This window comes from Monopterus albus, unplaced genomic scaffold (assembly GCF_001952655.1).
Source record: "Monopterus albus unplaced genomic scaffold, M_albus_1.0 scaffold250.1, whole genome shotgun sequence".
Taxonomy (NCBI): Eukaryota; Metazoa; Chordata; class Actinopteri; order Synbranchiformes; family Synbranchidae; genus Monopterus; species Monopterus albus.
Genome location: NW_018128130.1, coordinates 1,771,664 through 1,785,148, shown reverse-complemented (window position 1 = coordinate 1,785,148; position 13,485 = coordinate 1,771,664). Strand labels below are relative to the sequence as shown.

Sequence of the window (13,485 nt, the reverse complement as noted above, 5' to 3'; positions counted from 1 at the left end):
TAATGTGTAATGCCCAGTTTATTTGTGTCATCACAGTTTATATGACTGTTTTCCTGACTTATGTAACTCAGTTTTCAACAAAAACAACTGTGAAATATACATATTATTCATCAAAACTGACAGAGGAAACGAAAGCTAGATCGTGCATATGCAATGAACAACACAGAGTGCACTTCCTTTTTAGAAGGTTTGGGGTCATAAAACTAGTATCTTTGCTTATTTTGCATACATTAACAAAAATCAGACTCAGCAGTCTAATGGTTAGCCTAATTATATTGAGTTTTACAGTAACATTATCAGAGATTATGCTGCCAAGTTGAAATAAATAGAGAAAATCTGGGACAAAGACCCATCATTCATCCATTTGCTTCTGCACTCCACAATTTCAGATTACATGTGGTTCAAATGCACAGATTTTATTAAAGGGTTTTATCATGTAGAAATTACAGGAATGTTACGTTATTAATGCTCTTTCCCACTCTTTCTCTCTTGCAGGATCGGCGACGCAGCTGATCTGCATTACCTGCTAATTCGCTCACTGGGTTTGGTGCACAGCTGAGGCTCATTCCCACTGATTAAGCTGTGCCTATTTAACGCGCTGGCAGACGCTCCATCTTCGCAAGATCATTGACACTGACACGGTGAAGTTGATGTTATGGTAACACTAATATTGACATTCCTATGGTTATGATGTTATGTTATGTTAATGGTGACACTGAAATGGTGATGCAAACGGTGATAGTAACAGTGAGCTTTTTTTTTTTTGTTTTGATGCGGCCACACAAGTTGGTGATCTGTTTCATGTTTTGATGCGACCACATAAGTTGGCGATCCTCCTGGTCCCTACTGTGATTACCTCCAGCGATCCTCCTTGTTCCTGCTGTTCACCTGTCATCTCACCTGCTGTCTGCTCACCTTCCCATCCACTGATCCTCCTGGTTCCTGCTGCTCGCCTGTCTACTCACCTGTCATCCTGGTTCCTGCTGCTCGCCTGTCTACTCACCTGTCATCCTGGTCCACTGATCCTCCTGGTTCCTGTTGCTCACCTGTCATCCTGGTCCACTGATCCTCACCTGTCATCCTGGTCCACTGATCCTCACCTGTCATCCTGGTCCACTGATCCTCCTGGTTCCTGCTGCTCGCCTGTCTACTCACCAGTCATCCTGGTTCCTGCTGCTCGACTGTCTACTCACCTGTCATCCTGGTTCCTGCTGCTCGCCTGTCTACTCACCTGCCTGTCCTGGTCTACTCAGCCTCCACTGGTTTGGACCACGCCTAACCCGTTGACTTTGTCCTCTTATCATCTATGTATATTGCAATAAAGACACTTACTTACTAGCACCTGAGATTGCACTTTGAGTCCTCATTCTCTCTCACCCCCTGGTGAGGGACCCCACCATAACATCCCATTTCTGGGCACTATAATGTTTGGGACACAGAAATGCTCTGTAATTAAAGTATTTAATCCTTTGCATGTCATGACTGCTTAAAGTCTGTAATTCATAGACATCACCAGATGCTGGGTGTCTTCTCTGATGATCCTTTACCAGGCCTGTCTTTGGTTCATGCTCATTCTGGGGGCCAGACCCTTATGTTTTCCTTTCAGGATATGAAACGGTATTCTTAGTTGGGTTCAGAGCCAACTCAAGAAAGGTCAGTTTTACTTTTGAAAAACTAATTTGTTGCATTAGCAGCATGTTTAAGATCTCTTCCTTGCTTTTGAATGAACTGTTGGCCAATGAGTTGAGGCATTTGCTTGAACAGATGCATCTATACACTTCAAAATGTATTTTTTAACTACCATCAGCAGTTAGTGTATCATCAATGTGTTTAACAGTCCAAAGTAGACATTTTGGAAGTGGCAAACTTTGTATCCTTTCCCCTTCACACTTTAATCTTGTCATCACTCCAGTAAGTTGAGTCTCATTGTCAGATGGACCCAAATGCAGGGTACAGGAAACTGAACAGTAGTTTAACATTTTTAATTCAAAATCACTGAACAAATGAAATAGTTAATAACACTGCAGGTAAGTGGGAGAGCAGCAGTTGGGAAGTGGGATCCTTCTTCAGAGGGCAGCAGCAACACCATGGAAGAGAGCTGGGATCGCTCCACCTCCTGCACAGGCTCCGGCTCCTTCCCCACCATTCTACGTTCCAAGAGCTAGCCACACAGCTAGACTCCCCATGGCCAACTGATTCAGTTGTGGAAAATCCTTTAATTGGCTTCTCCAAAATTCCAAGCAGTTCATCTCTCTCTGTCTCAGCAGTCTTAGGATTTTCTCAAACCACTGGTGCCTTTACAGTTTCTTGTTTTTATTTCGGCTGCCAGAAAGAAGCTGTGATGTCTTAGGGCTGGGTTCTTACTCATCTTGTCCACTGCTGATCTCTGAATGTAGGAATGTTACAAGATCTAAAAATATTTTATATTACAAAGTAATAGATAAGTAACAGATTAGATGTTATACACATACAGTATGGTTAGTTTTAATAGCACATAAATGATTATGACATTTTTACTACAAAACAAAAACATGAGAAGGCCTGAAAAATGCACCCATTTTGTTACAATTACTTTTTTGATTTGCCATATACTGTAATTATTTTTCTCGGAAAACAGTCATAGCTATGAATCATTCAATCATCAGGCTGTGCAAAAAGTGAGGCATGCTGTGTTTTTATAGCTGCGGCGGGGTTTAATTATTTTGCCCACCCAGTAGGTCCTCTTTTACCCTCTCCTTGATATCGTCTGGTGCACTGGTGCAAAGACATTGTCCTTTAGGCTGAAAAGGCATGGGTCCAGTGGAGCAGACTATCGCCAATAGGAAGCTGTCCTGTATGCCCACCATGAAGTGCTTCCCATTTTGACAATTAAAGAAGTCCAACGTAATTTAGTGGTTATTTAAAAGTCCACTAACCCAGTGAGGCGATGGACTGGACTGTAGCGTCCTGGTGTGGCGACTGTTCAGCAAGTGAACACAGGGAAGGGCTGCGTGGAGCTGCACCTTCTCTCCCTGAGTCAGAGCAGTGGCTTGGGAAAATGCATTGTTAGTCTCTGGGGAGGATCCTGTCTCTCATTTAAAACTGTATAAAAACATATCCCAAGATTTGTTTTGCAAAGTCAGAGCTGTGAGAAGTCTTTTCCTGAGGGAACGGTCTGAGCCTGCGTTGCATCCTCGTCTCGATTTGCATTAGGCTTTTTTCTCTCCATAAAAATTGGCATAATTTTCCACGGATTGGAGAACAAGCTCGGCTATATGATGCAAAAGCTTAGACGTCATTGACAACCTATACTACACTATAGTGGCTCCGGGAGCAGCCGAGCGCGGCCGACATTTCTCGAAGGTGTCTATGGACAGTGTTTGGGACATTGCTCTGTCAGAGAGGAGCCGCCGCGGACGGCCAGCGAGCTGACGGATGTCGCTGTCTTACCGGGAACCCTAACACTGAGAGAGTCACAACTGCCAGCAGCCCAGTGCCAGCATCTGAGCAAAGGATTTACCTGACGCTCCTCACGGTGCATTTACCGACCTTCCTACCGAATCAGCTCGGGGAATTAGAGCGAGTGTTGCAGAACTGGGGGAGACTCTCCTAAACTGTCTTATCTGGACACCGCTCTGCTCTTCTTGTCTGTAGTCTCTAGAATATTTTACGAAATGCAAACGTCAAGGAAACCCTAGAAAATGGTGAGTTCTAACATCATTTTTATCACTGCTTTTGTTGTGTCAAGTGTGCGGGGACATCCGTGCGTCCTGCAGTCTGGACACGCTGCATGCAAGGCTGAATTGCATATTCACACAAGTCTGTCAACACTCACTTTCATATGACATTGCAGCTTGCACTGACAGAACATGACACCCAGAGCTGGTCAAAATAAGTAAAATGCATACATGAATTAACTGTGCGGAAAATCTTGTACATCCAGGGAATGATTTTATTATAACTTATTAACATTTAATTGCGCCCAGTTAATCATATAATTCCCCAAATACAAATTGTAAGAAAAAAGTTATGAATGAATTATGTCACAAAGGCTTGTAAAATGCAGCCTGTAATCTATTTTACTGAAATGTGCTTTGCATGAAGTACGTCACAAGTACATTTAAAGTGTTTGTCACGACCAGCAAGAAAATCCGCTTGGCCCAGTTTGTGTCATTCTGTGCTCCTATGATGGCCAGTGATTTATTAGTTATGCAGATTTTAAACGCACTTTGGTAAAAGCATCTCTCTGTACAAGCATAATGGCACACTTGTGCTGTGCGCGTCAGATGACTACCGCGTGTCATTTCATATGACTTGGGATTTCTGCATCAAAGCTGTGCAGCACAGTACTATATGCATGATTTTCTTCATTTATTAGTTTAATGACTTGCCTTTGATAAGACAAGTTTCAGCATCTGTTCAGGCAGTGCGCGATCCGCGTGACCTTTATTTTCATTTGTAACATCACTTCCAACAAACACTGGTTTGATGTATTTGTTTTTGCTTGTAGTGCGACTTGAGGTTTGCTAGCTATTCTGGAATGCATTAAGCTATGTGCGTTGCTCTTCTGTCAAACGTAGGTGTAGTGTAGTTACTGCTCAAGGGTTTCAGTATTCTCCTTCAGTCCCAGCTCTGTTGGTTTGTTTATGTGGCAGCCCATGTGTTTGAATGCATATTAGAAATTACTGCACAACATACAGTATCAGCCTGCTTCATTTGTTTGGCAGTTTCTAAATCAAAAATAGCAAGCTGTCCTGCTCATTTTGATACAAAACTAAAAATGGTTGACATTAAACAAGGCAGATGAAGAGGACGAAGAAGAAGAGGTATAAGAGTGCATGCCTTTAAGTGATATTGTGATAATTGGCTGTAAATTCACCTGGATTTGACAGAGCTTTAATTAGGCAGGATGGAGTGAGGTAGGCACTGTGCAACAGATGGAAGGGGGGACAGTGAGGGCAGGGAGGATGGAAAGGAGGTGGAGTCCCGGAAGCAAGACGCAGACAGAGAGCAGCTGGTGAGGATGCGCTCTGTTCTGTGCTGTTCATTCACCTTGATAAGTGCATCAGCTGAATGCCAGCACTGTGAATGTATGATATAAAGCTGTGTGTGTGTGTGTGTGTGTGTGTGTGTCTGTATGCTGCTCTGCTCATCTTAATGAAGGCTGCATCACACTGCCAAGGCTCTTTCACATACATCGGAACACCAATAATTTTGACCAACACCAACTATTCAAACCTGTTCTGTTTGGATCATGGGTCAATTCTAACCAGGCAGTTTTGGTTTCATCTGTCCAGCTTTTGGGATATTATCTCTGAGATGTCTGCCCCCATCTCAATACAGGATGTGATTGGAAGTTTGCTGTGATGTGTTTACTGTGTACCATCACCTAAAAACTTTTAAAAACATAACCAAAAACTGGGACACAACTGCTCTTGTTCATGAGTGGGGATACATAGAATCCTTCATGCACGTATTTTGTGGATTGATGCCAATGTATCAGAAATCAGTTGGTGATTGGATGCTTCAGATGAAGGACTGGAGGAAAGGACATCTCATGTCTCTAAAAACGCTTCCTTGATTCCTCTTTCTTCACATTTTCCCATGGCCTTCTGTAAACATAGGAAAGCGTATCAAATGTCCATTAAACTAGGGCTGTGCAAATGCTCGACCATTCATCTTTTTTAAATAGCCCAGACTATCAGAAAATCAACTGGCATGAAGATGATTTCGACCACCTCAACATCTGTATTTAACTGCAAAAAAGTGACAGGAACATGTTTCTGAGCATTTAAAAATCAACCACAGACAGGTGGATATGATGCAACAGTTAAACTGTGACCTATTTAAATTGACCATACTTAACCCTGTAAAGCCTGACACATCAAAAAATAACCAGAACATTCTAATATTTTGGAACTGAGATGTTTATTAAACCTTTTAACAAAATCCAAAAGAAAATTCAAGAGTCAAGTTTCAAGATTTTTATATGCCATTTATGCATAAACAGACAGTCCAGGCATATAGGAATAAATGTGCCATATTATTAAGATTATTTTTATTTTTTTGTATCACATTTGATACATAGGGCATTTTTGGCAATTTTTTTGCTCAGAAACCCATGTAGCAAATATGATACAAATGGATTTATAGGGATAGTGTTGGGCTGCAATATGGATTTGTCAAAATAATGGGATGGACAGCACACATGTATTTCTGTTGAAACAATGCTCTTATAGACAGTTTTTTTCTGAAACATGGCTATAGCCTAGTTTACCAAAAAGCGTAAACTTCTCCCGTTAGTTAACCACAGTACTTGTTACTGTGCATTTGATGTGTGCCAGCATGCACTGCAAACAATTCCTCTTATTTATAATTCCTCACTGAAAAGTTTTCCCTGCACATTTTTGTTAGCTTCCTAGTCCTGTTCTGACAGATGCATGTTGCAGAAACAGTCGGTAAACAGCTGTGCATTGCATTTTAATGGAGATGGGGGAACAAACTGGACCCATGGTCAACTGACAGGTCTCTTGACTAATGACTCAACAATTCGACTATTTGGGGGCAGCCCAAATTTTTTGCTGATCTTATATAGGCAGGACAATGACACAAGGAAAATAAATGAGTGAGGGAAATGTGGATGCAACTAAAGGAATTGGGATTTACCCATAGTCTTTCTTTAAGCAATGTCACTGTTCCTGTCATAGTTACTATGACTGCTAAGAGCTGCCTAATTAAAACACACTTTGATGATATGGACTTTCTGGTGAGACTGTCCTTATATGTTATTTATGCCAGAGGTTTACTATGGCCAGCTGTTAACGTGTTATAGCTTGGTGACATCTAGCGACCATAAATAGCATAAAGAAAGGAGTAAGTAAGGTGCTGTAGTATATAAAAGCACACCATGAATGCTAGGTTAGGTGGAGGTTGGTGTGGTTGGATAAGTACCCTACACAGGACTTCCCCCTCCAGTGAGAAGGGTTCAAGTCTAGTGTGTGGCTTGTGTTCTTCAACTGCTTTTGTTCCTAAGTGTAAGCAAGTAGTTTTTTCCTAAACCTAACCAATAGCTTGTGTGGCAAAATGTAATGAAACCTTTTCATAATCATAATGGCATATTTATGATGTGTTTCAGGGATAGCGGAGTTCTGCTAGCTAGCCGTGTGTTCATGGCTCGTTCCCTGGTGACAAAAGTCCATAAAGCTTAGCAGAGTAACGTACGTTGTCATTAGTGTTGGTGGAATTGTTGACATTCCGCCTGCTATCATAGGAATGCTCCTATGGTTCATATGAAAGGGCCATATAGGTTGGAGGACTTGTTGCTTCTGCTTCTGGACTACTGGTATGTGCAGTTTGACCCAACTGAAGCATAAAATTGGTATGATGACAACTGATAAAGGTCATTAAATGGGGTAATAACATGCAAAATGGACAATGAATAATACTCCATCCACTATCGCTGCATTGAAGTGGGGGCAGAGACAGAAATCTAAAAACATCAAATAAAAGAAATACCAAAATACCAAATAACAAAGCTGTCTGTGTGTCTATACACCACTAGAATTAGGAGAGGAAAATGATTTGTTTTAATTATGAAATAATCCTCTAAAGTGCACTGATCAATGATCCACATACAGTATGTTTGCACGCATTCTTTAAGCTTCATTTAAAAGTCAAGTAAGTCATTAAAGAGTACAGATAGTACTAATGTGTATCTTGGTTTCAGATTTCTTTCAGACTTTTAGAATTCTGACCTCCTGTACCAGTAGGATGTGTCATGTTTATAACATGATTTATAATTGACTGACTGCAGGCAGCTCACTGAATAGGACTACAGAAGTGTCTTTCTTTGTTTTGTCTTGTCTCACAATTTCATGTAAGGCTCCGTCTACTAGTATCACAGCTGTATGTGGGCTAGCTCCCATCCATCTCTGCTCACACTCAGCCATCCTCTCCACTTTGATAAATTGTGTATAATTTCAGGGATGAACAAGCATGAAAACACATGGGTGGAGAGGGCTGTGCTATTTTGACTTTCTGTATATACAGCATTTTCATCTGGATTCCAGTCTGTACGTTGGGACAAGATGATAAAACATTTCTATCCTGATGGGAGTAGTCTCTTCCAGGATGACAGTGCCCCCCCATCCAAAGGGCACAAGGGGTCACTGAATAGTCTGATGAGGATGACCACATGATGTGAATGATGCTGTGGCCTTCCCAGTCACCAGGTCTCAGGCCAGTTGAACAGTTATGGGAGATGTTGCAGCGACGTGTTAGACAGCGTCTCCACCACCATCATCAAAACACCACATGAGGGAACATCTGTTGGAAGAACGGTGTTCATCCCTCCAGTAGAGTTCACAGATGTGGAGAGTCAATGCCAAGGTGCACTGAAGCTGTTCTGGTAACATGTGGTGGCCTAGCATCTTACTGAGACACTTTATGTTTGGTTTTCCTTTCATTTGTTATCTCTCTGTACATATCAGTGCCAATACACTGCATCTGTAATGACCCGATGTTGGCCTGCAGATGTATCAGTCAGGCTGTCATGTTTATTGTGCTTTTAAAGAAATTAACAAAATGTTTTCTGCTGAGCTAACACATCCTGTACCCAAAACACATAAGACATAAGGTGGATATTGACAGATCAGTTCTCACTTCGATCATTGTGGTCTCCCAAGGCTCAGCAAAGAGCTCTATTTTTCTCAGGTATCAACACAAAGCGCAGCTAACCTCAGTAAACAAACACTCATTTGGGCATTCATTGTTTTTTTTTCTGATTTTCAAATTAAAAGCATGCTGACTGTTATGGGAATACTTTCAAAAATCTGCTGATCTGTATTACAGTTTACCACACCAAAAACCAGTTTCTGAATAAATCCCAAAATGAGAAAGAGGCAATGCAAATCCAAAATTATAGTTCAATTTTACATCTACAATATTTTGTTGAAAAAAGCTATAGCATTTACATAAAATGTTGAGATGTTTGGCTTTGCAGAGGTTAAAACCTGCAGTATTATTTTTGGGACCAGTGCTTGTGGCTGAACCCAAAATCAACTCAGGATAGTGTTTTTCTTTTAGCATCTCAGAGCGGTGCTCACCATGACACAGTGTGTCATTCCTCAGTGGAAACATTACTTTATTGTCATTTCCTCTTGTTAACATGTTGTTAATCAGAACAGCTGCTCAGCATTCTATTTTTATTCGTCTGAAGCCACAGTTTTCACCATGATATCAGATTACATCTGGGTGTGTTTCCTGTTGCTGGAATCTTGAAAGAAAAGCATATTTCTTAATCAGAAGTGTTGCAGCAACATAGACAACTGCTCCTTGCTATCATCCCATCTCACCAGGTTGCAGTGCACTGTACACTGTCAAATAACTACAGACTACAACTACAGTGTGTATAATATATGATTTGCTATGCAAATCCAGTCTCTTAAGATCCCCAAGAAAAATACAGAATGTGAGTATGAGGAGCAATTCTGCAACGATTAGCCAGTTAGTGAATTAATCAATAAAATTACTCAACAAACATTTGGATGATTTGATGAACTGTTCAAGGTAATGATCCAGCAAAAATAAATAAAAAACATTTTCATGTTCCAGAATAACACTTCTCAGTATCTTATTCTTTTCTCGGTTTTACATCAGTGTAAATGGAAAATCCCTGGGCTTTGACAGCCCACTTTCACAGGGCCATTTTGCAGCACCAGTGCCGCAGCTCCCTGTAAGACGTGAGGTGGAAAGTCGTCATATGGAGGCTGAGGTGGTGGATACACATGTAGGATATTAGCTGCAGCTTGTGCCTGGTGTATTTGCATGCATTCCTTTCACAGAAGTAAACATCAGTTTCTCTTAAAGGTAATTAACTGGTGTTAGAAATTCTCAGAAGGTTGATTAAAAACAATGCATTATTCTGAAGGTATTTCCTGAATCCCCAGGTTCTTTATGGATTTATAAAAAATATTTCTCCTGAATGATTAACAGATATTTATCCTGTTTCCCAAGTCGTGCCTCTGTTTCTGATCAGAACAATGATGGCAGCCTAACGGCTACCTGATAGGAAGTCAGAAGTGATAGGAAAAAGTTAATAAATAACCATCAGTTTCTACAAAAGCCCATCTGTGACTTGAAAATGTGCTGATACTTGAGAAGCACAAACTGGGGCTAGTAGTGCATCTGACCTCCATGCAGATATTCTGAGTTCATGTTCTGTCACAGCTTTGGGGGTGACTGTGGTTTGGTGGGTAGAGCAGTTGTCTTCCAACCAGAGGTTAAAATCTCAGTGCCTGCAGTCCACATGTCAAAGTGTCCTTGGGCAAGACACTGAACCACCAAGTTGTCTCAGATGGCTCCAACCATCGGTTGAGTTGGCACCATAGAATGGCTGCCTCGGTTCTGTACCGGAAACAAATTCCTTGTGTGTAGCATACTTGGCCAATGAAGTTAATGTTGCCTTTTTCTAACCACATTCCTTGGATGCCACATGCAGATACTGCTGAAAAAAGTATAAAATATAATTGATCCTAATCCATCGTATTACAGAATTGTCCCGTATCAGCATTCTGTCTGGTGATTAGGTCTGTTTTGGGAAACAAGCGCCTTGATGACATTGTTTCATACCTTTTGATATTTTATAGAAATTACTGATTCACAAGTGATTAATTGATCACTCAATCAAAAATCAATTAGTTGATCATTTAATGAATTATTAGCTGCAGTTCCAGGGGGGAATATGACCATGTAAGACCAGACAGGACAGTGGTGGCCCAAAGGTTAGACAGGATTGCTCTTCACAGGTTTGGCAGCTGCACAATGAATCTGTGTGGGGAAAGACTTTCAGCACTATGTCCTACCACAGGTAGACTCAAGTCAAAAACTGTTCTTACCCTCCTTATAATGACTGGTGAGGTGCCCCCAACTGCTTCAGTGGGGCTGCTCACAGTACAACAGGTCACTCTGCCCCCAGGTCTGAATGTATGTAACTGCATGAGTGTGAACATAATGGGTTTATTGGTTATATTATAACCAAACACATGCATTCTACACACTTATAGCTTGATGATGATGGGCACATAGTTTTATTTCCGTAAATCCATTCTGTGATAGTCTGTAGTTTTTGACTGGGCCTCTGCAGAGCAGAAAGCTGAGTGAATAACAACAGCTTTATATTGTTTCCTGTGGATATGATTGAACGGGAGCATTCGATTGGCTTCTTGCATGTTGCGGTATTGTTTGTGGGCTGATTGACTTATCTGCAGGACAGTCCAGCTCGCCTCCTTTCATTCTAACAAAGGAGTGGGACCCACAAAACTATTGTTTGCTGTTCAAGCAAAGTGTGGCAGCCAATGTATTTCATCTCACCTGCAGAGCAAGGGCCCTGTCAGTACTGGCACACCTGGGATCTCTTCACTCTGACACAATGGTTGGCTGATGTCACAAATGAGCAGGTGTTTGGCCTGTGTTATTTTTGATAGCATCCTGCTTGCATGTGTTGGTGGTTGAAACTGGACGGTAGCGAGGGACACAATGTGCTGAGGGAGTGTTCAGTAGCAGAGAGTCTTGAGGTGATTTCTTCAAATTTGGCACAAACATCAACCTGGCCTCAAAGATGAACTGATTATATTTTGGTGGTCAGCAGAGGCGTACAACCATGACACGGTAATTCCACTTCTTTCCAAAAGGAGGTGTCTGCACATAATGGGAGATTATTCTGATTAAGATGAAGCCGATTTAAGTATGAAGGCTTTGATAGAAATGTGACATAATACCTTTGGCCATTTTACATAATAGAAAAGGAGGTTGTCTCAGGAATTAGTAGAAACATGGTGGAATATGGTTAGTTTGTCTATTAGAAATCAAACACACTTTATTAACAACATAATAACTGAAATATTACATAATATTACATCACGTTTTGTAAAAAAAAAAAAAGTTATTAATCTAAATTTGTCAACTGTGTTATACCATACAGCAAGGTGTGTAGCTCCAATGATTAATCAATTAATCAGCCAAAAAAATCACACCAACTCAGCCTATTTGTAGTCACTTTTTAAGGAAAAATGTCAAAAGATTTCCAATTCTAACCTCTCAAATATGAGTATTTGCATTGTTTCTCTTTTGTGCTAGGAAATGGAGCATCTTTAACTACTGGACTGAACAGATTATTTGGGCTTTAGGGAATTGTGATAGGTGTAGTTTTTCTGACATTTTCTAGATGATTAGCTGAATTACTGAAAAAGATTGCAGATTAATAGACAGTATAAATAACTATTAGTTGTACCACTTGTAAGGTTATGTTGCAAAGCTGGAGTTTTAGTCATTTGTGTTGTTACAGATGTGAATCTGAAAGTTGTGTTTGCTTCTGGAACAGAATCGTGAAGCTCCTGTTGGCTCCCAGTAGGAATTCTCACCCCTCGTCTTCCACTGTCTCACAGTCTTTTCTTCCTTGTCAGGCACTCCATAAAGCAGACAGAGTAAACACTGATTTTAAATATACAAAGTATAGAATCATAGCTTTTTTTCAGTAGTAGGCTCAGTTTTCCAGTGGCGTGTGACTGTGTTAGAGTTACAGTACAGTTGTTGAAGCTGCTTTTGTTGAACTCTGTCAGCGAGAAAAAAGTAATGTATCAGTAGTGATGCTGAGGTTTCATTCCAACCCTTTTCATTTAATTTTGACCGGTAGTTGACAGGCTGTGCTGGATCATACTCCTCTGTCCTTTTCTTACGCACTGTATTTCAGTTTACTGCTCGACCCTACAGTGGGTTGTTTGTGCTTCAGTCACACGTTTCTCCTGCTTCCTTTCCTGTCAGAATTTTAAGCCTGTAATTTACTGCAGTGCATCACTTAATAAGATCTGAGAGCAGAATGCTGATTGGGGAACTGCGGGCTGATGCCACATATACTTTGTGGTTGATTAAAGCCAAAGTGTTGTGTCCATGTTCAAAATCAGTGAAGGAAATGAGGTGTAAAGTTTAGAGTAGACAGAAATGAAGTGAGGCCTCCCTGCTACTCTGCTCCAAACTGCTGGATGTCACGGATGAATAAAATCCAGTGTTGGAACTTTGACATGGATGTGCCTCTGGATGCTCTCTGAATGAAAAAACCCTCATCAGCAGGTTCAAGACTGTCACGGCATTAGGGCAATTCGGTCTTGAATTGACAGTGATACCTATGTTCATCTGATTAAAGAATAACAAGCCAGTACTCGTTATTTTGCATCATTTCCCTCACACTTGTTTTCTAGGTAGTGCTGGAACGCCTTTAAAGCAAACACTGAAGATTTATGCTTTCCATTAAACTTCAGAAAACAATTATGAACATATTTCACAGAATAACATAATGTCTCTTAGATTAAATTCACCTCATGGACTTCTGGTAGACAACCAGTGTCCATCCATCCATCCATTTTTTTCTGCTTATCCGGGGCCGGGTCACGGGGGCAGCAGTCTAAGCAAAGATGCCCAGACCTCTCTCCAGACACTTCCTCCAGCTCCTCC

At 41.0% G+C, this 13,485-nt stretch overlaps 1 protein-coding gene across 9 annotated transcripts in view; it reads left to right on the top strand.

The window, feature by feature from the left end:
• The first annotated feature begins 2,485 nt into the window (after positions 1-2,485).
• The window catches only part of ptprfa (protein tyrosine phosphatase receptor type Fa), a 562,000-nt gene continuing 551,000 nt past the window's right edge, over positions 2,486-13,485 (top strand). For 7 of the 9 annotated variants that reach the window (XM_020620921.1, XM_020620919.1, XM_020620918.1 and 4 more), the window contains exon 1: positions 2,488-3,683. The gene's annotated coding sequence lies outside the window, so the exon portion shown is untranslated. Of the gene's footprint in view, positions 3,684-13,485 lie in introns of all 9 variants that reach the window. The other 2 variants (XM_020620922.1, XM_020620923.1) reach the window with 2 other exon arrangements.